Source organism: Lithobates pipiens, unplaced genomic scaffold (assembly GCF_037356315.1).
Source record: "Lithobates pipiens isolate NorthernLeopardFrog02 unplaced genomic scaffold, aLitPip1_a1.2 Scaffold_18, whole genome shotgun sequence".
Classification (NCBI taxonomy): Eukaryota; Metazoa; Chordata; class Amphibia; order Anura; family Ranidae; genus Lithobates; species Lithobates pipiens.
This window is the reverse complement of record NW_027507758.1, coordinates 541,701,016-541,726,527: the sequence shown is the minus strand read 5'-3', so window position 1 is coordinate 541,726,527 and position 25,512 is coordinate 541,701,016. Positions and strand designations below refer to the sequence as shown.

General features: G+C 45.2%; 1 protein-coding gene across 8 annotated transcripts in view; it reads right to left on the bottom strand.

Annotated features, from left to right (window-relative positions):
• LOC143988917 (b(0,+)-type amino acid transporter 1-like) overlaps positions 1-25,512 on the bottom strand; it is a 401,901-nt gene that overhangs the window by 145,231 nt on the left and 231,158 nt on the right. For 7 of the 8 annotated variants that reach the window (XM_077488835.1, XM_077488836.1, XM_077488837.1 and 4 more), the window contains one exon: positions 5,074-5,173. The gene's annotated coding sequence lies outside the window, so the exon portion shown is untranslated. Of the gene's footprint in view, positions 1-5,073; positions 5,174-15,190; positions 15,835-25,512 lie in introns of those variants that run through there. The other variant, XM_077488842.1, reaches the window with a different exon arrangement.

Below are 25,512 nucleotides of genomic sequence, written 5' to 3'. Positions count from 1 at the left end.
ACCAGCCCCCTTACATCAGAGTGTCCCATTACCAGCCCCCTTACATCAGAGTGTCCCATTACCAGCCCCCTTACATCAGAGTGTCCCATTACCAGCCCCCTTACATCAGAGTGTCCCATTACCAGCACCTCCGTACATCAGAGTGTCTCATCAGCAGCCCCCTTACATCAGAGTGTCCCATCAGCACCCCCTTACATCAGAGTGTCCCATTACCAGCCCCCTTACATCAGAGTGTCCCATTACCAGCCCCCTTACATCAGAGTGTCCCATTACCAGCCCCCTTACATAAGAGTGTCCCATCAGCAGCCCCCTTACATCAGAGTGTCCCATCAGCAGCCCCCTTACATCAGAGTGTCCCATCAGGAGCCCCCTTACATAAGAGTGTCCCATCAGCACTCCCTAACATCAGAGAGTCCCATCAGCACCCCCTTACATCAGAGTGTCCCATCACCAGCCCCCTTACATCAGAGAGTCCCATCAGCACCCCCTTAAATCAGAGAGTCCCATCAGCACCCCCTTACATCAGAGAGTCCCATCAGCACCAACTTACATCAGTGTCCCATCAGCACCCCCTTACATCAGAGTGTTCCATTACCAGTCCCCTTACATCAGAGTGTCCCATTACCAGCCCCATTACATCAGTGTCCCATCAGCACACCCTAACATCAGACTGTCCCATCAGCACCCCCTAACATCAGAGAGTCCTATCAGCACCCCTTACATCAGAGTGTCCCATCACCAGCCCCCTTACATCAGAGTGTCCCATCAGCACTCCCTAACATCAGAGAGTCCCATCAGCACCCCCTTACATCAGAGAGTCCCATCAGCACCCCCTTACATCAGAGTGTCCCATCAGCACCCCCTTACATCAGAGTGTCCCATCAGCACCCCCTTACATCAGAGTGTCCCATCAGCACCCCCTTACATCAGAGTGTCCCATTACCAGCCCCCTTACATCAGAGTGTCCCATCAGCACACCCTAACATCAGAGTGTCCCATCAGCAGCCCCCTTACATCAGAGTGTCCCATCAGCACCCCCTTACATCAGAGTGTCCCATTACCAGCCCCCTTACATCAGAGTGTCCCATTACCAGCCCCCTTACATCAGAGTGTCCCATTACCAGCACCTCCATACATCAGAGTGTCCCATCAGCAGCCCCCTTACATCAGAGTGTCCCATCAGCACCCCCCTTACATCAGAGTGTCCCATCAGCAGCCCCTTACATCAGAGTGTCCCATCAGCACCCCCTTACATCAGAGTGTCCCATCAGCACCCCCTTACATCAGAGTGTCCCATTACCAGCCCCCTTACATCAGAGTGTCCCATTACCAGCCCCCTTACATCAGAGTGTCCCATCAGCACACCCTAACATCAGAGTGTCCCATCAGCAGCCCCCTTACATCAGAGTGTCCCATCAGCACCCCCTTACATCAGAGTGTCCCATTACCAGCCCCCTTACATCAGAGTGTCCCATTACCAGCCCCCTTACATCAGAGTGTCCCATTACCAGCACCTCCATACATCAGATTGTCCCATCAGCAGCCCCCTTACATCAGAGTGTCCCATCACCAGCCCCCTTACATCAGAGTGGCCCATCACCAGCCCCCTTACATCAGAGTGGCCCATCAGCACTCCCTAACATCAGAGTGTCCCATCAGCACCCCCTTACATCAGAGTGTCCCATCAGCACCCCCTAACATCAGAGAGTCCCATCACCAGCCCCCTTACATAAGAGTGTCCCATTACCAGCCCCCTTACATCAGAGTGTCCCATTAACAGCACCTCCATACATCAGAGTGTCCCATCAGCAGCCCCCTTACATCAGAGTGTCCCATCAGCAGCCCCCTTACATCAGAGTGTCCCATCACCAGCCCCCTTACATCAGAGTGTCCCATCAGCACTCCCTAACATCAGAGAGTCCCATCAGCACCCCCTTACATCAGAGAGTCCCATCAGCACCCCCTTACATCAGAGTGTCCCATCAGCACCCCCTTACATCAGAGTGTCCCATCAGCACCCCCTTACATCAGAGTGTCCCATTACCAGCCCCCTTACATCAGAGTGTCCCATCAGCACACCCTAACATCAGAGTGTCCCATCAGCAGCCCCCTTACATCAGAGTGTTCCATCAGCACCCCCTTACATCAGAGTGTCCCATTACCAGCCCCCTTACATCAGAGTGTCCCATTACCAGCCCCCTTACATCAGAGTTTCCCATTACCAGCACCTCCATACATCAGAGTGTCCCATCAGCAGCCCCCTTACATCAGAGTGTCCCATCAGCAGCCCCCTTACATCAGAGTTTCCCATCAGCAGCCCCTTACATCAGATTGTCCCATCAGCACCCCCCTTACATCAGAGTGTCCCATCAGCAGCCCCCTTACATCAGAGTGTCCCATCACCAGCCCCCTTACATCAGAGTGGCCCACTGAGCCATCGGCCCACCGGGAAACTCCCAGTAGTCCCGATGGCCGGTACATGCCTGCTCTCCACACTATCCAAAAAAAAAAAAAAAGTCTTTAATTATACATCAAGGCTACATTCACACCTGAGCAGAGCGTATTTTTGCCAGAGATTTGCCAGTGAATTTTTGGTATGTTTTAACGCATATATACACGTTTTTGAAGCATTTTTTATATGTATTATAAGCTTCAGGAGGAGGAGAAGGAGCCTAGTTGTTAGGCAGAGAAATGCTTGAAAAATGCACATAAATACTTGTGCAGCGCATATTCAGACACACCCATTGAATTTGAATAGGATAAATCTGCATGAATCTACGTAATCAGATTTGATTGGGGCCTTAATAAAGAATACATAAAAAAGAAAGAACACAGAAAACTATTTGTTGCTCAGACTTCCTGCTTAAAGGACAACTTTAGAACCATCTCATTAATTGCAGTCTTCCTAGTAAATTTCCATTCTTCCGACTTCCATGGTCCTCATTGGTAAGTCCTGATTGGCACTACAGAGCCTTTGCAAGGAAAGTGTCTCATCCAGGTCCTCTTCCTACCATGCATGCACCCAGGGGCCCTATTCATTACTATGGATGATTCCTACCAGGGTGGATTTGAATTCACTGTGGCCGTCATTCGGCCATAGCACGGATGTCAAGTGTTTAAACAGCAACTGTCATCTCTGTCCCGCAGTGGCTCCTCCTCTGACCCGCTGTTGACTCACCGACAGTCCCATTCACTTTAATGGGACAGCTGGTGATGTGGCAGTGACACAACAAGGTGAGGGACGTGGTGGCAGCAGGTGAGTGGATGCCCGCTAACAAGTGCTGCCATGATGGATCTGAAGTGACAGGTGCTCTTTAAACGTAAGGACTTATTGGTAGTTAGAATCTTTAATATTTGCAAACAAAATGAAGGTTTCTTATTTAGAATAATAAGCTGTCAGGTTAGTAAATCAGTGATATCTGAGCCTATTCAATCATACAGTTTGTAGTGTACATAGATTTGCAAAATAATGGGATAAAGGAATATTCCTGAATTTTGTTTTATCGCCTGGTTACTGTGAATACATCAATGCAGTGCCTGTTATCTCAGCTTGCAGAGCTTGGATTCATTGAATGAGTTTATCAAAAAATGTAAATATTGCAGAATATACAGCCTCATGTTACATAACTAAGCTCCATTTCATGCTGAATAAACTAAATTATTAATGCATCCTAAATAGAAATTTATCTTTAGATAGATTTTTACCCCAAAAGCATTTTATTAAAAAAATTGATAAAAAAAATCAAAAAAAAAAATCAGATAAAAAAATAAAATCATTTATTTATATCCACCCTGATTCCTACTCTGCTGGGTGACTGGTGGCTACCAAGAGTACTGTACAGATCATCTATAGGAATTAATGGAGTGATGACACGTATGCTCGTTAGGGAGAGAGAACCCAGTCAGAATGTTTTCTTTGTAAAAGCTATGAATGAAACTATGACTGAAATAAAAAATGCTATACATGATGCCGTCTATTTCCAGAATTAACAGCATTTGTTTCTGAGTTCCCAGAATAAACTGTGTGTAAAGGCATTGGGGCGCCTGCCTTTACACACACATGACATTTAATGACATCCCAGTCTTAGTCCGTAGGGTTCAGTATTGCATTGCCCACCCTTTGCAGCTATAACAGCTTCAAGTCTTCTGGGAAGGCTGAGCACAAGGTTTAGAAGTGTGTCTATGGGAATGTTTGACCATTTTTCCAGAAGAGCATTTGTGAGGTCAGGCACTGATGTTGGATGAGAAGACCTGGCTCGCAGTCTCCACTCTAATTCATCCCAAAGGTGTTCTATCAGGTTGAGGTCAGGACTCTGTGCAGGCCAGTCAAGTTTGTGCACTGGTGCACAGACAAGTTGGAACAGGAAAGGGCCATCCTCAAACTGTTCCCACAAAGCTGGGAGCAGAAATTGTCCAAAATGTCTTGGTATGCTCACGCCTTAAGAGATTCCTTCACTGGAACTAAGAGGCCAATCCCAACTCCTGAAAAACAACCCCACACCATAACCCCCACCTCTACCAAATGATTTGGACCAGTGCAAAAAGCAAGGTCCATAAAGACATGCATGAGTGAGTTTGGGGTGGAGGAACTTGACTGGACTACACAGAGTCCTGACCTCAACCCGATAGAACACCTTTGGGATATATTAGAGGTGAGACTGCACTCCAGGCCTTCTCGTCCAACATCAGTGCCTGACCTCACAAACGCACTTCTGGAAGAATGGTCCAACATTTCCATAGACACACACCTAAACCTTGTGGACAGCCTTCCCAGAAGAGTTGAAGCTGTTATAACTGCAAAGGGTGGGCCAACCCAATACTGAACCCTGCAGACTAAGGCTGGATTCACACCTATACAGTTTTAGTGCTTTTTGCATTTTGCAGATTTGCCCTAGAGTCCAAATAACATGGTTTCCTATGGAACACGATCTGTAGTGCAAATCAGCAAAATGCAAAAAGCACATAAAAATGCGTAGGTGTGAATCCAGCCTTAGACTGGGAGGCCATTAAAGTTGATGTGCGGTAACATTTTCGGTAGTATCAATGACTATGGTTGTTGTATTTTGCTCCTACCTTAAATGGACTTCCGTCGTGTACATTTTGCTTTTGTTCATGTACGTTCACGTTACGCTTTTTACCTTTGTTGAAAATCAATGACGACTAATAAAAATTGCTATTTGGAAAAACAAAACAAAAAAAAAACAAGTTAATGTGCGTGTAAAGGCAGCTGTCACAATACTTTTGACAATATATTGTATTTCTGTTACCTGTTGATCCTGTCAATTGATCATATATTTTTCTACTTCCTATAACGTGACAACTCTGCAGTGAGATCATGTACTATATATATTGTACAAGATCTCATATATATATAAATATATATAATAATATGTATTATAATAATAATTATAATAATAATGTACCATCACCCTGTAAGACAGAAGAGTCTAATGCCCGTACACATGGGCTGAATGGTGGGCAGCATTGCTTGGTCCACTAGAAACCGCCAGACGCTCTGCCCGGGTGCTGCAGCCAACAGAAGGCGGCCAGCTTCTATTAAAGGGACATGGCAGTCCCCCCTGTCAGAACACAATAGCACAGTAGGGGAGATAGCTGTACTAACATCTCTTAGTTAGTACATCGGCTCCTCTGGAGCTGTCAGTTTTTTTTTGTTCAGCCCTGAAAGAAAAAATGAGTAGTGTGTTCTAGACTTTAGATGGACATGTTGTTTTGAGTTGATGGGGACTATTTCCCCCTGCTTGCAATGCAAATTTACACTTTGAATTTAGGGGACTGTAAACACACACACCTGAGCAGCGTTACTACCTGCAAAGGCAATGGATTGGGGTGTACATATGGCCACAATGCTTTCCACTGCGGCGCAACCAAATTTATCCGCACTGTCGCTCATGGCGGCCAACAGCGACTGACAGATGAGACTCAATCAACTGAATGGGGTGGTGGGGTTTTTAGGGGGTAAAACAGGCAACATAATGCCTCCTCAACACCTGTTAAACACCCTCCAAAGATCAATCCAATACTGATCGCTCTTCAGAGAGCAACACGAGTGTAAACAAGCCAGGATTCTGCCAATTCAGATCTGTGCAGTGCCTTGACACGCATTGGCTGAAAACATTCCGAGTTTTGAATCCACTGATGCTTTTCATGAGCTTTTCATGGGAGTTTCAGCACACGTCAACGCATGACAAACATACCTGTCCAAGGTAATAACAAAAGAACACAGGAAACAACAGACACGCAAATGTGAAGTCAGCCTAAGCGATACTCAAATTAAAACTGGAACTGAAGTCTAAAGTGGAGCTCAGCCCAAAAGTGGAAGCTCTGCTTGTTCACACCAGCCCCCCCCCCCCCACCCCCACTGCCATATTTGGCACTTTTTGTCAAAACCAGGTACCCGCTCCCTCTTCCCGGATAAGATCGCTGCACATTGATTGCGTTGATCTACTGAATTTTACGCCCCCTGCTGTCTTCTGGGAGACACAAGTCCTAGAAGAGAGTGGGACCTTTCAATAAGGGCAGCGCAACTCACACATGCACAGTAGGAAACAGGCTGGGAAGCCGCAGGGCTTCACTTCCTATTTCCCTTATAAGGATGCCGCTCCTGCACCCAAAGCTGATGGACAAATCGGCTAGGGGTGCCGACATCACGGGATACCACTACAGGTAAGTATCCTTATATTAACCACTTCCCAACTGGCGCATGCTGATGTACTTTGGCAGAATGGCATGGATGGGCAAATGGGCATACCTGTACGTCCCTTTAAATTTGGGGCCACGCCATCATGTGCATGCCGCCATCGCGTGCATGCTGGCTGAGACCTCCGTGAGTCGGATCACAAGTCCCGTGGACTCGATCACCGCGGGGATACCCGCGATAGTCTCACGGGAAGGAAGAACTGGGAGATGCTAATGTAAACAAGCATCTACCTGTTCTGCCTAGTGATCGGGAGGAGTGATCAGTGACGTGTCACACACAGCCACACCGCCCCACAGTTAGAAACTCGCCCCAGGACACACTTAACCTCTACACTGCCACCTAGCTATTAACCCCTTCACTGTCAGTGTCATTTAGACAGGAATCAGTGCATTTGTATAGCACTGATTGCTGTATAAATGACAATGGTGTCAAAAATGTCCAATGTGTCTGCTGTAATGTCACAGTCACGATAAAAATCGCTGATCCCCGCCATTACTAGTAAACAAAAAAAAAATTATTTAAAAAAATGCCACAAAACTGTCCCCTATTTTGTAAACGCTATAACTTTTGCGCAAACCAATTAGTTAACGCTTATTGTGATTTTCTTTATCAAAAATATGTAGAAGAATACATATTGGCCTAAACTGAGGAAAAAAAATATTTTTTATATTATAACAAAATGTAAAATATAATGCTTTTTTTTCAAAATTGTTGCTCTTTTTTTGTTTATAGCGCAAAAAATAAAAACCACAGAGGTGATCAAATACCACCAAAAGAAATCTCTATTTGTGGGGAAAAAAGGACGTCAATTTTGTTTGGGAGCCATGTCGCACGACCGCACAATTGTCAGTTAAAGAGACGCAGTGTCGAATCGCAAAAAGTGGTCTGGGGCTTAAGTGGTTAACATTCATGAGCTACACTATTTGTAGCTCCTGACTAGGGTTGTCAAACGCCAGTAAATTTACTGACAGTTTGTAAAAATCTGTGATTTTTTTATAACTACCAGTAACGGCTCTTTCACACGGAAAGGATCCGCGCTGATCTGCCCCGTGGACATCCGCTTGCTCAGCGGGGATCGCTCTGTCGATCCCCACTGAGCAGGCAGAGGACAGGTTTGTCTCTGCACACCGTGCAGGGACGGACCTGTCCGAGCACCGCTCTCCCCTATAGGGGATCGGATGAGGACGGACCGCAGAGTCCATCGTCACCCGATCCGATCCTCAGACTTTTTCGGATCGGAGCGGGTCGGACGTCAGCGGACATGTCACCGCTGACATCCGACGCTCCATAGACCTCTATGGAGCATCCGTTCAGGTCCACCTGAAAAAAGGCGGACTTGAGCGTATCAGTCGCGTGAAAGAGGCCTATATATCAGGGGCTGATATTTTCATGCTGTGTTGACTTTATAAGTGTAAATCAAACAAATGACTTTGGTATAGGTATTGTCAGTGTTTTCATATATGTTTATACTGTTCAAATATGCACTGTTTTAGTTTTCAATAGGAGTTCTGTAATTTCTTATGCCAGTAAAAAATGTGCTCCGCCAGTAAATTTTCCATGTTTTGTCAGTAAAAAATACTGTAGGAGGATGGCAACCCTGTTCCTGACTTTTCATTTTTTTTTATTTATACAGGCTGGAACTTCTCTTTAAAAAAAAATAAGAGCAGGCAGAAATTTTATTGTAGACACAATGAGGTTGATTTATTAACGGCAAATATACTGTGCCCTGCAAGTCCACTTGTTCTAGATTTAAGGGGAAGCTCTGAAATGAGAGGAAGCTCTGCTGTTTTCCTTCATTTAGTCTCTTTTTGTATATAGTGCAAAAAAATGTAAAACTGCAGAGTTGATCAAATCCCACCAAAAGAAAGCTCTATTTATGTGGCAAAAAAAGACATACATTTTATTTGCATACAGCGTTGCATGACCACGCAATTGTCAGTTAAAATAAGTAGTGCAGTGCCGTATTGCAAAACATGATCTGGTCATGAAGGGGAGTAAATCATAGATTCCAGAGGGCATGTGGTTAATAAATATAAATATATATATGTAAAAAAAGGTATGTAGCGCTGCCTTTTAAAATACACCACCTATTATGTGACACAAATCAATAACTGTAATAAATACGTACATAAATGTGCAAATGTAAAAACACTGTGCATCTATAAACGTGCAAAACACAGTAGTGTATAATATTTAAAAAGTGCAAAATCACATATATAAAAAGTGATACATCCAAATGACATGAAATGTGCAAATATCGCAAACAATATGTGACTGAATCACAATACAAAAATGGCTAAAAAAGAAGAAGAAAAACATAAAAATAAAAAAGTCCATGTGCAAATACAAGTGTTCAAACAAATGTTCCAGTGCTATTCAGTAGCTCGATATCCAAATGTGACAGTATATCTAATAGTCATGCAGTGTTGTCACAGATGCAGACATGCTTCACAAAAAGAGAGAGACAGTCCACCTTCAGTGCTCCACCAGAGCACCCCCCGTTTCCCCCAGCCTCTCACCTCAATACAAGACCCCTCAGGGTCCAACACACTTGTAGGGGAAATTGCTGATTTGGCTCCTTATAGATGATTCGTTCAGCCTCACAATAAAATCCAAAATACCAACGATCATGGGGGAAAGAAAGGGGACTCTCATGTGTAGAAATGTAAACTTTAATAAAATAATGTAAAATATCCACTCACATTAAAAAACGGAATCTTGCGCTTGTAAAAAAGGGAACTTTCGGTCTCAGCCGCGACCGGAAGTGACGATCGTGACACCTGGCTCCTCCCTGACACGTTGCGTCACAGACACGTGACTTTTTCAAAGGGTCAAGGAGTCAGGTGTTGATGAAGTTTAAATAGGGCGGGCGGCTATAGCAACTCAAAACAACAACCACCCCATACCTTAATACTACTAGCTTCCTGATACAACTTGAAAAAAAAAGCATATTCAAATTACTTCCACATCTACTAATAACATTACTAAAATTACAAAGTAATTGTTATAACTTTCTCCACATAAATAAGTGTAAAATAACATTCTAAATATATCGCTCCACAGACACTGCCATCTTGTGGTTAAATGCCATACTACATCATTTTATACAGGCAATGCTAACTGTGTTCATCTAGTCATTCAAATACATAGCAATATTATGATAAAAAGTACAACTATACCATAGCTATATTTTAACTATCTCATAACTGGCCATAACGTTGGTTTTGACTGGACCAATCAATTGGGAAATTAATACCGAAAAAAAAAAAAAAAAAGCAGTAGGGGGAGGGGGGAGAGGACAAAACCCCTCATCAGTGAAGTACATCTAACCCCAATGCTATCTATATATATATAAGTGGATATAGAAAAATATAAAAAATTCATTAATATTAATAAAATGCCCAAAAATCTTGAATTAATAATTAGAAATAAAACAATTAAGATCAAAGTCAACGTTATGTCCAAAAGCTGTTAAAGTGCATAATTCATGAATCCATCAGGATTCAGCTTGGCTAATCCTAATAATTTTATTATCACCTCTCCAATGGGGCTTGTATTTTTGAATACCACAAATTAATAAAGATGAGGGGTCTTTTTTATGAAACTTCGCATAGTGTCTCGAGGGTTATATTTATCAAAACCCTTTTTAATATTTTCAACATGCTCTCTTAATCTCTTCCAGAGTTCTCTTTTTGTTCTTCCCATGTATTGAATGTGGCAAGGACATTCTAGAAGATACACTACACCCTCACTTCGACTTTTTTTAGTCACCGTTGAAGAAAAACAGGATTTTTTCTTTTTATTTTCTTTCGTGTGTCGACATATACATAATCAATATCAACTCTGACCACTCAACCTATCACTATGCCTTAAAATAGAGGGCTTTATAATAATAACTTTAATCCAGTTTCACAGTCCTCTATACATATAAAAAAAACTGCCCCATTAAAATTGCCTCCTCCTATTGCCACCATCAAAACTGCACCATCATATTGCTACCATTAATACTGCCCCATCATAGTCCTCTATTGGTGTGTCTGTGCTCTCCCCCACAGCCCATCACTGTGTATAGGAAGCGTTGGTAACCATGGCAACAAAAGCCGTTAAGAAAAATCGTCAGTTGAAAAAAAAACCTCTATGATGTCATCACCTGCTCTAATATAAGGCTGCTCTGGGCTCCTCTGGCATCAGAAGTCAGTTGTTTGCTGTACAGTGAAGACATCTCTGTCCAGCTTTCTCTTGCTGTTTGATTGGATTTGGATTTATTCGATTCAGTTTTATTGCAATTTCTCAGACTTAAAGCGTGTCTTATTATTCTTCATAATGAGACAAATTACAAGTAAACAGATTGTTTCTCAAAACAATATTGAGAAACCAACCAAAGGAAGCCCAGCTATGGAAGGAGAGATCAATATACAGCTTGCAGATCCCCTATTCAAGAAGCCCACCAAAATGCGGAGGGCAGTGCAATTTGTACGTCGCTGTTTCAGATCCGTTATCGGATGTTTTGATGCCGGCTGTAAAGCCAATGGACCACGCTGGGACAAAAAACGCAGGGCTGGTAAGTTTCATGGATATTGATAAATACAAAATACTTTCATTGGGTTCTTTTTCCTCCCATTGATGACAGTGGCACCCCCATATAATAATAATAATAATAATAATAATAATAAATGTTATTTATAATGCACTTTCCATCAAAAGACCTCAAAGTGCTACATAGTTACAATAAAAAAACAGACAAATAACTTAATTCAAAAACATTTGCTAAAATGAAAAGTCTTCAATCCCTTTTTAAAATTTTCAGTAGACTAAACCTATGTACACATGTATAGGGCTGGCCATAGACATTGCTGTCTTTTGTCTTGTAAACACCAGTCTGAGAATTTATTTTAAAGAGGAGAAAGCAGCTATTTTTAGATCTGTTTACCCTGAGCCAAGTCCCCCCCCCCCTCTTTTTCCCATCAAAATTGCCTCCTCCTATTGCCACCATCAAAACTGCCCTATCAAAACTGCCCCATCATATTGCTACCATTAATACTGCCCAATCATAGTCCTCTATTGGTGTGTCTGTGCTCTCCCTCACAGCCCATCCCCCACAGCCCATCACTGTGTATAGGAAGCTTTGGTAACCATGGCAACAAAAGCCGTTAAGAAAAATCGTCAGTTAAAAAAAACGACCTCTATGATGTCATCACCTGCTCTAATATAAGGCTGCTCTGGGCTCCTCTGGCATCAGTTGTGAGTTGTTTGCTGTACAGTGAAGACATCTCTGTCCAGCTTTCTCTTGCTGTTTGATTGGATTTGGATTTATTCGATTCAGTTTTATTGCAATTTCTCAGACTTAAAGCGTGTCTTATTATTCTTCATAATGAGACAAATTACAAGTAAACAGATTGTTTCTCAAAACAATATTGAGAAACCAACCAAAGGAAGCCCAGCTATGGAAGGAGAGATCAATATACAGCTTGCAGATCCCCTATTCAAGAAGCCCACCAAAATGCGGAGGGCAGTGCGATTTGTACGTCGCTGTTTCAGATCCGTTATCGGATGTTTTGATGCCGGCTGTAAAGCCAATGGACCACAGTGGGACAAAAAACGCAGGGCTGGTAAGTTTCATGGATATTGATAAATACAAAATACTTTCATTGGATTCTTTTTCCTCCCATTGATGACAGTGGCACCCCCATATAATAATAATAATAATAATAATAATAATAATAATAATAAATGTTATTTATAATGCACTTTCCATCAAAAGACCTCAAAGTGCTACACAGTTACAATAAAAAAACAGACAAATAACTTAATTCAAAAACATTTGCTAAAAAGAAAAGTCTTCAATCCCTTTTTAAAATTTTCAGTAGACTAAACCTATGTACACATGTATAGGGCTGGCCATAGACATTGCTGTCTTTTGTCTTGTAAACACCAGTCTGAGGATTTATTTTAAAGAGGAGAAAGCAGCTAATATTACATCTGTTTACCCTGAGCCAAGTCCCCCCCCTCTTTTTCCAACTGTCACCTACTAACTGACTTTTTTTTTTTGAACAAGCCTTGCATGCTACTTATTACAGGCTGGACTGATGACCTCAATGCCACCCAGCAAGATGGCAGAGATTTATAATATGGGAAGAGAAGACCCCCACATACATGTTTAACCCCTTGTTACCTACATAACACATATACATAGTTCCCAAAATGTCAAAAAAATATTCCACAGAAACTGTAGCAAGCCATTGTAGGCGGAGAATGTATTTTCATTTACAATAGGAGTCGTTCTACAAGACGCAGATAATTAACCACTTTAGGACCACCGCATGTAATTATACGTCGGCAGAATAGCATGTATGGGCACAAGCACATACCCGTACGTGCCTGCCTTCCAGCGGGTGGGGGGTCCGACCGGACCCCCTCCCACTGGCTGCAGCGGTCCGTTTCGCTTCAGGAGCGATCCAGGATGAGGGGATGGCCGTTGGTTTCTGGCCATCCCCTCTCCATCGCTCCTGGCGAATGAGAAGCTTCCCCTCCCTGTGTTTACGATTTCACTCTCCTCGGGGCGGTCTTTTTGACCGGACTGCGAGGAGAGGACATAGTAAGTGTGCACCAATCACTACACTGACACGTAGGTACACATAGGCACACAAATCGACAAAAAAAGCATTGTTAGCGGGACCAGCCCAGATACCTGCTAGCACCTGCGTTTTGCCCCTCCGCCCAGCCCACCCAAGTGCAGTATCGATTGATCACTGTCACTTACAAAACACTAAACACATAACTGCAGCGTTTGCAGAGTCAGGCCTGATCCCTGCCATCGCTAACAGTTTTTTTTGGTAGCGTTTTACGGTACACGGCTAGGCTCCCACAAAGTCCCCCACATGTGGTATCCCCCACATGTGGTATCCCCAGCAGAATTTATTTTGGGGTGTAATTTCACTTATGCCCATAGCATGTGTGAGCAATATATCATTTAGTGACAACTTCGTGCACAAAAAAAAGTTTGTAATATTCCCGCAACTTGTGGCAAAATATAAAATATTTCATGGACTCAACATGCCTCTCATTAAATAGCTTGGGGTGTCTACGTTCCAAAATGGGGTCATTTGGGGGGGTTTTGAGCTATTTTGGCATTTTATGGCCTTCGAAACTGTGATAGGTAGTGAGGAGTGAAATCAAAAATTTGCACCCTTAGAAATCCTGAAGGCGGTGATTGGTTTTCAGGGTCCCGTACGCGGCTAGGCTCCCAAAAAGTCCCACATATGTGGTATCCCCGTACTCAGGAGAAGCAGCAGAATATATTTTGGGGTGAAATTCCACATATAACTATGGCATTGTGAGCAATATATCATTTAGTGACAACTTTTTGCAAACTTTTTTTTTTGTGTCATTATTCAATCACTTGGGACAAAAAAAAAAAAATATTCAATGGTCTCAACATGCCCCTCAGCAATTTTCTTGGGGTTTCAACTTTCCAAAATGGGGTCATGGGGGGGGTTGTACTGCCCTGCCATTTTAGCACCTCAAGAAATGAGATAGGCAGTCATAAATTAAAAGCTGTGTAAATTCCAGAAAATGTACTCTAGTTTGTAGACGCTATAACTTTTGCACAAACCAATAAATATACGCTTAATGACTTTTTTTTACTAAAGACATGGGGCTGAATACATTTTGGCCTAAATGTATGACTGAAATTGAGTTTATTCGATTTTTCTTATAACAAAAAGTAGAAAATATCTTTTTTTCTTTCATAATTTTCAGTCTTTTTCCATTTATATCGTAAAAAATAAAAATCGCAGAGGCAATCAAATACCATCAAAAGAAAGCTCTATTTGTGGCAAGAAAAGGACGCAAATTTTGTTTGGGTACAACATTGCATGACCGTGCAATTGCCAGTTAAAGCAGTGCAGTGCAAAATTGTAAAAAGACCTCTGATCCTTAGGCTGACAATTGGTCCAGGGCTTAAGTGGTTAAACCAATGCCATACATTACAGTGATGGTAAAGCTTCCTCATGCACACCGGACGTTATAATAATGTTATAAAAATGGCAGTAGCTTTGCAGTGAGTTTTTCAACATATTTGCAATAGTGTGTTTTTTTTACAGCATTGGCTTTTTTGGCCTATTATTATTATTTCTTTTTTTTTACTGAGCCAGTGAGGAGCAAGAGAGCCTAGGGGGGCGGGGGGCTGGGGGGGGGAGATGCATGCATACATTTATTTTTTATTTTTTTAGAAATGCAGCAAGATAAAATCCCTCTGCCTTTATAAGCACTTTAATTGAACCCATATAAGAGAACTGAAATTGTCATGGCTAAAGAAAATAAAAAAAACACACTTGTAGGACGCATGTCCACTGATCCCAAGGTTTTGCAAGGTGTGGGACTTTAAAGAGGCGCTCCAGTCTACCCCAAAACATTTTTAAGTCAGCAGCTACAAATACTATAGCTGCTAACTTTTAATATAGAGACACTTACCTGTCCAAACATCCACAGCTGTCCTCACCGGAGCCGATTCTTCAATCCCAGCCTCTTGTATATAAATTCACCAGAGGAATCCGGTAGATTGATATAAAAGAGGCTGGGATTTTATCTCAATTATAAGAAACAGCAGAGCTCTCAGCCTGAATGTGAAGAAATTGTCTCCTTTCTGCAGTGCCCCCCAACACACAAACACACACTCCCCTCCCCGCTGAACTAATGGGGCCAGGGAAAGTATTTCTTTTATGTCTCCAGATTTCTTTCAGATGTAGGGAGTTCCATTTGCTGCTGTGGTGTTCTGATCTCAGGGCTGATAATGACACACTTTCTTGACAAAACTGCCACTCAACAAAGCCCCTGCTTAGCTGGTCTGATGTTTCACAAACCCCTGCCACAATGTACAGCCAGGCAGGTGGCACCACTACTTCCTGTCACAATTTCCTTTGTGACCTGCCCACTCATTTAACTATGAAAGTGCAACATCATACTGCTAAAAATAATACACAACCAGATCACAATGAGCCGCTACCTAAGATCTTATCACTGCGCCAAAGACAAACCTGATACATATAGAGCAGCCACTTTAAAAGAAATGCTATAATAAAACAGCATCTACCAAACATAGGTTAAAAGTAAATAGTGGCGCTAGGTAATGTGATAACATAAACAATACACATATATATTACACACCCAGTAAGTAGCAATGTGCAAACAATAAATATGAAAAAACAGAGAGAGTCTATAAGTTGTGATATTAATATTGGGTAGTATCTCTATGATAGATATTCAGTTGATAAAATGATCCGACACTCCACCACGTGATCAACACCATGTAATTGCTTAGCCGCCCACACAATGTGCCCACAGCAATTACCTATGTTTGGGAAATGCTTTTTTATTATACTGCTAAAAATACTTGTTGTTGGCTTCCAAACTTCCAATCATGGAATTTTAGTGGGTCAGCATAACTGCCAGGCAATCAGCATTTTTATACAAAAGCCAATAGCAGTTTTTCCTATGTCACTGTCATGTCGGGTTTACTATTTCTCCCTGGAAGTGGAGCTTTGAATTTTTTTCTTCATAATTTGATGTTGTATAAAGAAAAATATATGAAATGTAGGTAAAGATGCTAAATCAAATTCCTCTGGTTTTATTGCAGATGAAGGCGAGATCTACTGCAGACACAGCTCACACGGCAGGCCTGCCACAGTGAGCAGTATTGAAAGGGACATTCAGACTGCAGAAGAGAGTTTCGTCCACATTCAGACTGCAGAAGAGCGCGCCGCCGCCGCTCAGACTCCAGAAGAGCGTGCCGCCGCCGCTCAGACTCCAGAAGAGAGCGCCGCCGCCGCTCAGGCTCCAGAAGAGCGCGCCGCCGCCGCTCAGACTGCAGAAGAGCGTGCTGCCGCCGCTCAGACTCCAGAAGAGAGCGCCGCCGCCTCTCAGACTACAGAAGAGCGTGCCACCGCCGCTCAGACTCCAGAAGAGCGCGCCGCCGCCGCTCAGACTGCAGAAGAGCGCGCCGCCGCCGCTCAGACTGCAGAAGAGCGCGCCGCCGCCGCTCAGACTCCAGAAGAGCGCGCCGCCGCCGCTCAGACTGCAGAAGAGCGCGCCGCCGCCGCTCAGACTGCAAAAGAGCGTGCCGCCGCCGCTCAGACTCCAGAAGAGAGCGCCGCCGCCTCTCAGACTCCAGAAGAGAGCGCCGCCGCCTCTCAGACTCCAGAAGAGAGCGCCGCCGCCTCTCAGACTACAAAAGAGCGTGCCGCCGCCGCTCAGACTACAGAAGAGCGTGCCGCCGCCGCTCAGACTCCAGAAGGGCGAGCCGCCGCCTCTCAGACTACAAAAGAGCGTGCCGCCGCCGCTCAGACTACAGAAGAGCGTGCCGCCGCCGCTCAGACTACAGAAGAGAGCGCCGCCGCCTCTCAGACTACAAAAGAGCGTGCCGCCGCCGCTCAGACTACAGAAGAGCGTGCCGCCGCCGCTCAGACTCCAGAAGGGCGAGCCGCTGCCGCTCAGATTCCAGAAGGGCGAGCCGCCGCCGCCGCCCAGATTCCAGAAGGGCGCGCCGCCGCCGCTCAGACTCCAAAAGGGAGCGCCGCCGCCTCTCAGACTCCAGAAGAGAGCGCCGCCGCCTCTCAGACTACAGAAGAGCGTGCCGCCGCCGCTCAGACTACAGAAGAGCGTGCCGCCGCCGCTCAGACTCCAGAAGGGCGAGCCGCTGCCGCTCAGATTCCAGAAGGGCGAGCCGCCGCCGCCGCCCAGATTCCAGAAGGGCGCGCCGCCGCCGCTCAGACTCCAGAAGGGCGCGTCGCCGCCGCTCAGACTCCAAAAGGGTGCGCCTCCGCCGCTCAGACTTCAAATGGGCGCGCCGCCGCCGCTCAGACTCGAAATGGGCGCGCCGCCGCCGCTCAGACTAAAAGAGGGCACGCCGCCGCTGCTCAGACTCGAAATGGGCGCGCCGCCGCCGCTCAGACTCCAAATGGGCGCGCCGCCGCCGCTCAGACTTCAAAAGGGCGCGCCGCCGCCGCTCAGACTCCAAATGGGCGCGCCGCCGCTCAGACTCCAAATGGGCGCGCCGCCGCTCAGACTCCAAATGGGTGCGCCGCCGCCACTCAGACTCCAAATGGGCGCGCCGCCGCCGCTCAGACTCCAAATGGGCGCGCCGCCGCCGCTCAGACTCCAAATGGGCGCGCCACTGCCGCTCAGACTCGAAATGGGCGCACCACCGCCGCTCAGACTCGAAATGGGCGCGCCGCCGCCGCTCAGACTCGAAATGGGCGCGCCGCCGCCGCCGCCCAGACTTCAAATGGGCGCGCCGCCGCCGCTCAGACTCGAAATGGGCGCGCCGCCGCCGCTCAGACTTCAAATGGGCGTGCCGCCGCCGCTCAAACTCCAAAAGGGCGCGCCGCCGCCGCTCAGACTCCAAATGGGCGCGCCGCCGCCACCGCTCAGACTCCAAATGGGCGCGCCGCCGCCGTTCAGACTCCAAATGGGCGCGCCGCCGCCGCTCAGACTCCAAATGGGCGCACCGCCGCCGCTCAGACTCCAAAAGGGCGCGCCACTGACGCTCAGACTCCAAATGGGCGCGCCGCTCAGACTCCAAAAGGGCGCGCAGCCGCCGCTCAGACTCCAAAAGGGTGCGCCGCCGCCGCTCAGACTACAGAAGAGCGTGTTGCTCGTGTGCAAAGTCCAGAAGAGTGTCATGTGCATATTGGGACTGTACCCGACATTGAGACTCAACCAAAATGTCAGGTGAACCATGGGAACATTTCCTCCAGTAAAGATGGGGGCAAGGCTACAAGAAAGAATAGGCAGATACTGGTGGTAGGGGACTCAATTATTAGAGGGACAGAAAGGGCAATCTGTCACAAAGACCCTCAACTACGAACAGTATGTTGTTTACCAGGCGCTCGGGTTCGGGACATTGCAGATCGGATGGAAAGATTGTTGCGTGGGGCTGGAGAGGACCCAGCTGTCTTGGTACATATTGGTACAAATGACCAAATTAGAGGAAGATGGAGCAGTCTACAAAATGATTTCAAGGACATAGGGATTATGTTGAAAAAAAGGACCTCCAAAGCAGTATTTTCAGAAATACTGCCTGTACCTAAAGCCACACCAGAAAGGCAGCAGGAGCTTAGAGAGCTTAACAAGTGGCTGAAGAACTGGTGCAGAGAAGAGGAGTTTGGCTTCATGGAGAACTGGTCTGACTTTGCAGTCGCTTCCCGGCTCTATGGAAGGGATGGACTGCACTTAAATGGGAGGGGTGCAGAATTTTTGGGAGTGAAGATTGCCAACAAGTTGGAAGAAATTGTTCAAACTCCAGAAAAGTGTGTCGCCCACGTTCAGACTCAAGAAGAGTGCGACAACCCCGTTCAGGCTCCATCAGAGTGCGACACCCCCGTTCAGGCTTCATCAGAGTGCGACACCCCCATTCAGGCTCCATCAGAGTGCGACACCCCCATTCAGGCTCCATCAGAGTGCAAGGTTCAGGCTCCATCAGAGTGCGACACCCCCATTCAAGCTCCATCAGAGTGCGAGGTTCAGGCTCCATCAGAGTGCGAGGTTCAGGCTCCATCAGAGTGCGAGGTTCAGGCTCCATCAGAGTGCGAAGTTCAGGCTCCATCAGAGTGCGAAGTTCAGGCTCCATCAGAGTGCGAGATTCAGGCTCCATCAGAGTGCGAGATTCAGGCTCCAGGAGATTGGGCCGATCAGGTTTCAGAAGAATGGGAGATTCAGGCTTCAGGGGATTGGGCCGATCAGGTTCCAGACGATTGGGAGATTCAGGCTCCAGAAGAGTGGGCTTCTCTGGCTCTAGAAGAATGGGCTAGTTTGGCTCCAGAAGAATGGGCCTTTTCAAGCTCCAGGAGAATGTGACACCCCCGTTCAGGCTCCATCAGAGTGTTACACCCCCTTTCAGGCTCCATCAGAGTGTGACACCCCCGTTCAGGCTCCATCAGCGTGTGACACCCCCGTTCAGGCTCCATCAGCGCGTGTCATCCCCGTTCAGGCTCCATCAGAGTGTGACACCCCCTTTCAGGCTCCATCAGAGTGTGACACCCCCTTTCAGGCTCCATCAGAGTGTGACACCCCCTTTCAGGCTCCATCAGCGTGTGACACCCCCTTTCAGGCTCCATCAGAGTGTGACACCCCCGTTCAGACTCCATCAGCATGTGACACCCCCGTTCAGGCTCCATCAGCGTGTGACACCCCCGTTCAGGCTCCATCAGCACGTGTCACCCCCGTTCAGGCTCCATCAGAGTGTGACACCCCCGTTCAGACTCCATCAGAGCGGGCGGTTCAGGCTCCATCAGACTGTGCCGTTCAGGATCCATCAGAGCGGGCCGTTCAGGCTCCATCAGACTGTGCCGTTCAGGCTCCATCAGAGCGGGCCGTTCAGGCTCCATCAGACTGTGCCGTTCAGGATCCATCAGAGAGGGCTGTTCAGGCTCCATCAGAGCGGGCCGTTCAGGCTCTAGAAGAATGGGCCAGTTTGGCTCCAGAAGAATGGGCCTTTTCAGGCTCCAGGAGAGTGTGACACCCCCGTTCTGGCTCCATCAAAGTGGGCCGTTCAGGCTCCAGGAGTGACACAGGGTTTTTTTTGCAGGCGGGAGGCTGATACTTTTTAGGTGTGTGTTGGACTGGCTATAAGGGGAGGTTGGAGGCCAGTTTTTTTTTATTTTCTGGTACTATCAAACCAGCAATAAAACAGTGGCTGCAATAATATGAAATTTTTTCACAATAAGTGGAAATAATCTTTTTGAGTGCTAGAGACTTTCTAAACCTAACACCAGTATCACTGCGAGCACCTAAGACTTAGAGGGTTAACAGGCATATACCCTGGAAACATTACATTAGAGGGACACAGAAATCCCAATCATACGAGGTCTCACTGTGACCAAGCACAAGCCACAAGGAAGATCCAATGGGATCCCTGGGAGCTCTATGTAGCTTCACTTATGAATGCAAATATATAACAAAAACCTCTGTTTTTAAAAAAAAATTGTAACTAGTTTAGACACTCTATTTATTTCTTCCTATATATTTCTCAATTTAGAAACATTATAGTTAGGGACCGCACTTTGCAGAGGGGCCTTGACGTGGCAGTGCGGCTTCACATATATTTGCATCCAATGTAAATTGCAGAAACAGTTTAGCCTTTTTTTCGTTATATTATGCTGGCTAGCTGGTAAGTATGCTGGGGAAATTTGTGTTTTGGATGGTTCTGTGAACTGCCATGCTTTAGTGCAAAATCACACCATTGTGTTGTGGTAAATGTGCATTACCCCAACCTATGTTTTTTTAATTCACGTTACAAGCATCAGTGTGGTGCAGTGCCATCCATCGTCAATGGTACCCCAACACATTGACCAAATGCACTTCCAACACACATGCAGTACAATTCAACACAATGCAGTTCAACGCACTACCATGCATTGTGGTGCATCATGGCAGAAGAAATTATGTATATACTTTATTGTTATATTGTGAAAAACATTTAATAAAATGAAATAAAAATAAATAGTGTGTGTAAGAATTTTTTTTTCTTTTATTCGTTCTAAACACAATGCACCGGAACACAGGTCTGATTCCAACCTCCATCTAGTCAGAGCAGGTGCAACTCCGATGACTGTTAAGCCAGCCATAGATGGTTAGATTTTCAACCTGTGGTTGCAGGAAAGAAAATAGGTGCATTCCCCCATCAACACTGATGTTGATGGGGGAATCCATCCCGTGGAGCTATTGTGTTCTCCTCATGGGGAGAGCCACAGTGATTATTGCTTAACCTCTAGCAATGATCTCATGAAAAATCAAACAGGCTAGTTGTACCCAAGTGGATTGATCAATAAGCTTGGGTGCAATCAGCCTGCCCATACATGGTTTGAATCTCAGACAGTTCAGTAGGAACTGCTTCACCTTAAACTCAAGAGAGAGTCCTCTACGCTTTGTTTTTAAGGGCCTGATCGAACCCAGGGGTAGGCGGGTGTAAATGGACACAAGTCTGTGTACAGCTGCTTGTCCATAGGGATGAATGGACCTTCCAATCAAGTCAGCCGTAAAAACTGATAGGTGGACCTGATTGGAATGCCCATCTGAAAATGTTTTATAATAGACTTCCCTTTTCCCATCCTCCTTTCATGAGTGTACCATTGCCATATCCGGTGTGCCACCTGATCTGTGGGCCCGTGACACACGGTGCTAGATGTCATCCCTGGGCCAAAAATACACAGTGTGGGATGCCATTTGTGCACAGGGGCCTGTTATACCTGGAATAACAGCACAGGGTATCTATAGAGGCAAACTAAAGCCAGTCATACATGGATTCAAGCTCAGCAAGGATCAGGATCAGTGCAGCTACAACAATGGTCTTGGTATTATCCTTTTTCTCTGAGTGTTTCGCTATTTGGGGAAAAATGGTCCAATTGGCTCTACAGCCTCTCGGTCATTTTTACAGATGGAGCAAGGGGGACCCTATCCACCTTTACCGGGCTCTCCTGTCCCATCGGGGAGCCCGCTACCAATATAACCGCTCTAATCGCAATCACTGTGAAAGAGTTTCTTCCCCTCTTCTGTTACATTACTTTTGTTTTGATTAGAAGCCATTACTGGTTTGTACAGCATCTGATCAAACTGATCTTGCTTTGATCACATGCTTTGGAGGCAAAAGGAGAGATATGGGCTTAAAAACTGGATATGTCACAGACCATGAATGTTGTTAATCCCTTGTTCATCCAAAAAAAAAAAAATATGTAAGCGCCCCATACACCCATGCTCATGCACAAATGTAAACGTGCATGTAGGTCCTGCATACTTATGTAAATAGCGGTCGCACCACACAAGGCATACCTTGAAGCTTGTGGGCCCCGATGCAAAAGTTGGCCTGGACCCCCCTCATTACCACCCACCACTTCAACCGTGCGTGCAGAAACACCCACTGCATGCCAAGATACCCAAAGTGGCTTAAGAGTTTTGAGTTCCTCTTTACATGAGAGGACAGTGATTACCGTTGGAGAATCAGAGGAGAGGGACCCCTGGCAGGTCACTTGACATTGCTCCTTTCCCATCTCAGCACTGTATAGAGTTCCTCGGCCCCCACACTACACAGGTCTGAAATCACATTCCTTTACACGCAGTCTCTCAGTCTTCACAGGGTGTTTCTGGCTTTTATGTTGTCCTTCTGACTTGCGAAATTCTCTGTCAGAACGGCAGTGTATTTGCAGTAGGCAGATACACCCTGTGGAGATCATGGCTAACTGGCTGTGTTGTAAAGGAATGTGATTTCAGCCCTGCGGAGAAGGAGCAGTATAGAGTGCTGTAATGGGAAAGGAGCTCAGCAGCCGGGCATAGTATCCAGGGCAGTGGGGTGGTCAGGGGGCTTTGGGGGGGTGCAACTTAGATCTGGGACGGCAAAGCCATGTGACATGAAATCTGGAGCCAGTAGCCCTTCAGGGGCCCCCTGATGAGATGTTAAGGGATTTGTTTTAGCAATTTCTGAAGGTTTCTCTGTGAGTTTTGGAAGGTGTTGGGGGAAGGTCACCTCCCGGAGGTGTATATCTTTTCCCCAGTTGTCAGGGAAGTCGGGGTAAGCAGACATCCCCGAGTGGGGGCGTACAGAGTATCCCAGCTGGTGACTAGAAGACACATGAAGGTCCCATCATGGCTATAGGACAGCAACAGTCTCCTCCTCTTGCCTCGCTAAGCACGGTTACCATTCCATGTTGCCAGCACACAGCACAGACACTTACCCATCCTGGGCTGTTCTTACCTCATGCTCCTCTCCATTCTGGAAATGCTTCACAGCCAATGAGATTGGAGGGGTGTCAATTGTGGAAGGCAAAATGGAAACCCAGTACTGGAGCGTGGCTGTGGGGCCCTATGGCAGATCAGAGCTGGACTTTGTGGAGGATATGATAATATGGCAGGGAGGCTGCTGGGGCCCCCTGGAGCTAGGGACAGGGTTGCCATTGTGACCCCTGCAACCCCTTATGCTATGCCCATGGCACCACACATGTGAGGTATCGCTGTGAAAGTAAGAGCAAGCACACTATTATTTAATGAATTAAAACTAATGAATTCATTAAAAAATATATATTAAAAAAAAAAGATTTAAAATTACAGTACCTTAAGAATGAAATGAATAAATCCGGAACTGGTTTAGAAATTATGGGGATTTAACACCATGATAGATTATGCCCTTTTATTTTGATTAGTAAATAACCCATCTATAATCAAAAAATCGAGGAACAAATTCAAATCTAAATTGATTTTAGTTTAAGAAATAAATTATAGTTTAAAAATTATTTTTAACTGGAAAATGATTTTTAATTCAAATGAAAATCTGTGTATATATTTCACAGAAGCGTCTATAGTAAGTCCATCCGTACGTGTGTCATTCTTTTTATATGATTGCTCTTATGTAATTACTTTTATGCACACTACTCTACGATCATCATTGATCTTTGTGTGTACTCGGATGTGGTTCTTTTATACAGGATCGTCTCTGGTTTTCCTTTATATAGATAATTCTGTGTATCCAACCCCTTCTAACAATGCATGAATGGTAGAGCGTAAATGATCTAATCCACCACAGGGGGCGCATCCATGTAATTGATATAATCTGATTAAGTGTCACTTATAAAGCAATTGATGTCCAATTCGATATTCAGGCCCCTAGGACTCAAAACATCAACTAATTATATCCATTGAGTCTCGTGTTTTGACAATTCCCGTACCATATTGATTCCTCTCCAATAGGGTTGGATTTGTTCAATTCCCCAAAATTGGAGACCAGTGGCGTCCATATTATATTTGAGTTTGAAATGTAACGACACATTATGGTCTTTGAATCCAATTTTAATTTTATGAATGTGTTCAGCGATTCTCACTCTAAATTTTCTTTTTGTCCTTCCAATATACATCAACCCACAAGGGCATTTTAAAGCATATACAACGTGAGTGCTGTTACATGTAATAAACTGTTTTATGTTGAACACTCGATTATTTGATGGAGAGGAAAAATTGTATAATGATCTAACTGGCCTAGAGATTTCTCAGCAAGCTTTGCATCTCCGGCAAGCAAAAAAGCCATTTCGATCCCAAAAAGTAGTTGGAGGTTTCGGGGGGTCAACCACTTTCTTTTATAATTTTGTCACCGAAATTTGGGGCCTTCCTATAAATAAATTGAGGTTGAGATGGAAATGCAGGATTTCGTTTTTTTATCTAGCAAAAGGACATGCCAATGCCGCTTGAAGATATCTTCTACCACTTTGTATTGCATATGAAAATCCAAAATGAATCCCCATTCGTTATTATGTTTGACTACGACTTGATCTCCTGATCCCATTTCGGTATTAGTTGTGCCACATCCGGAAAAAATGGTTTATAAAAAGGAATCCCGTGGGGGTGGATTTTAAAGGCACATACAACTTGATTGAAAAACAATCAAAAATATTTTATTACATAAAACAAACAAGGAAGTAACATATAATATACATACATGGACCTTTACCTCCAACAAACCCAATTTAAGTAAAGGCCCTTTAAATCTACCACACCCCTCGGTTAATTCTACTCAACCAATTAGAAACACTTCCTCTTTTCCCCGTTCTACATCAAACTCCTCGTATCAGTCGCACCCCTCACATTCCCAATCTAATCAAAAATCCAAGACCACACCGAGTACTAATTTATATTCCGGCGATTCCACCGAAAAGCAACAAGCTAAAAAACTCACACTCTATATGATTACACATCCTCAATCTGCACCTCCATCTACATCACTTCCGGGGCAGTTGGTTACACCTTCCGCGGCTGTTCCG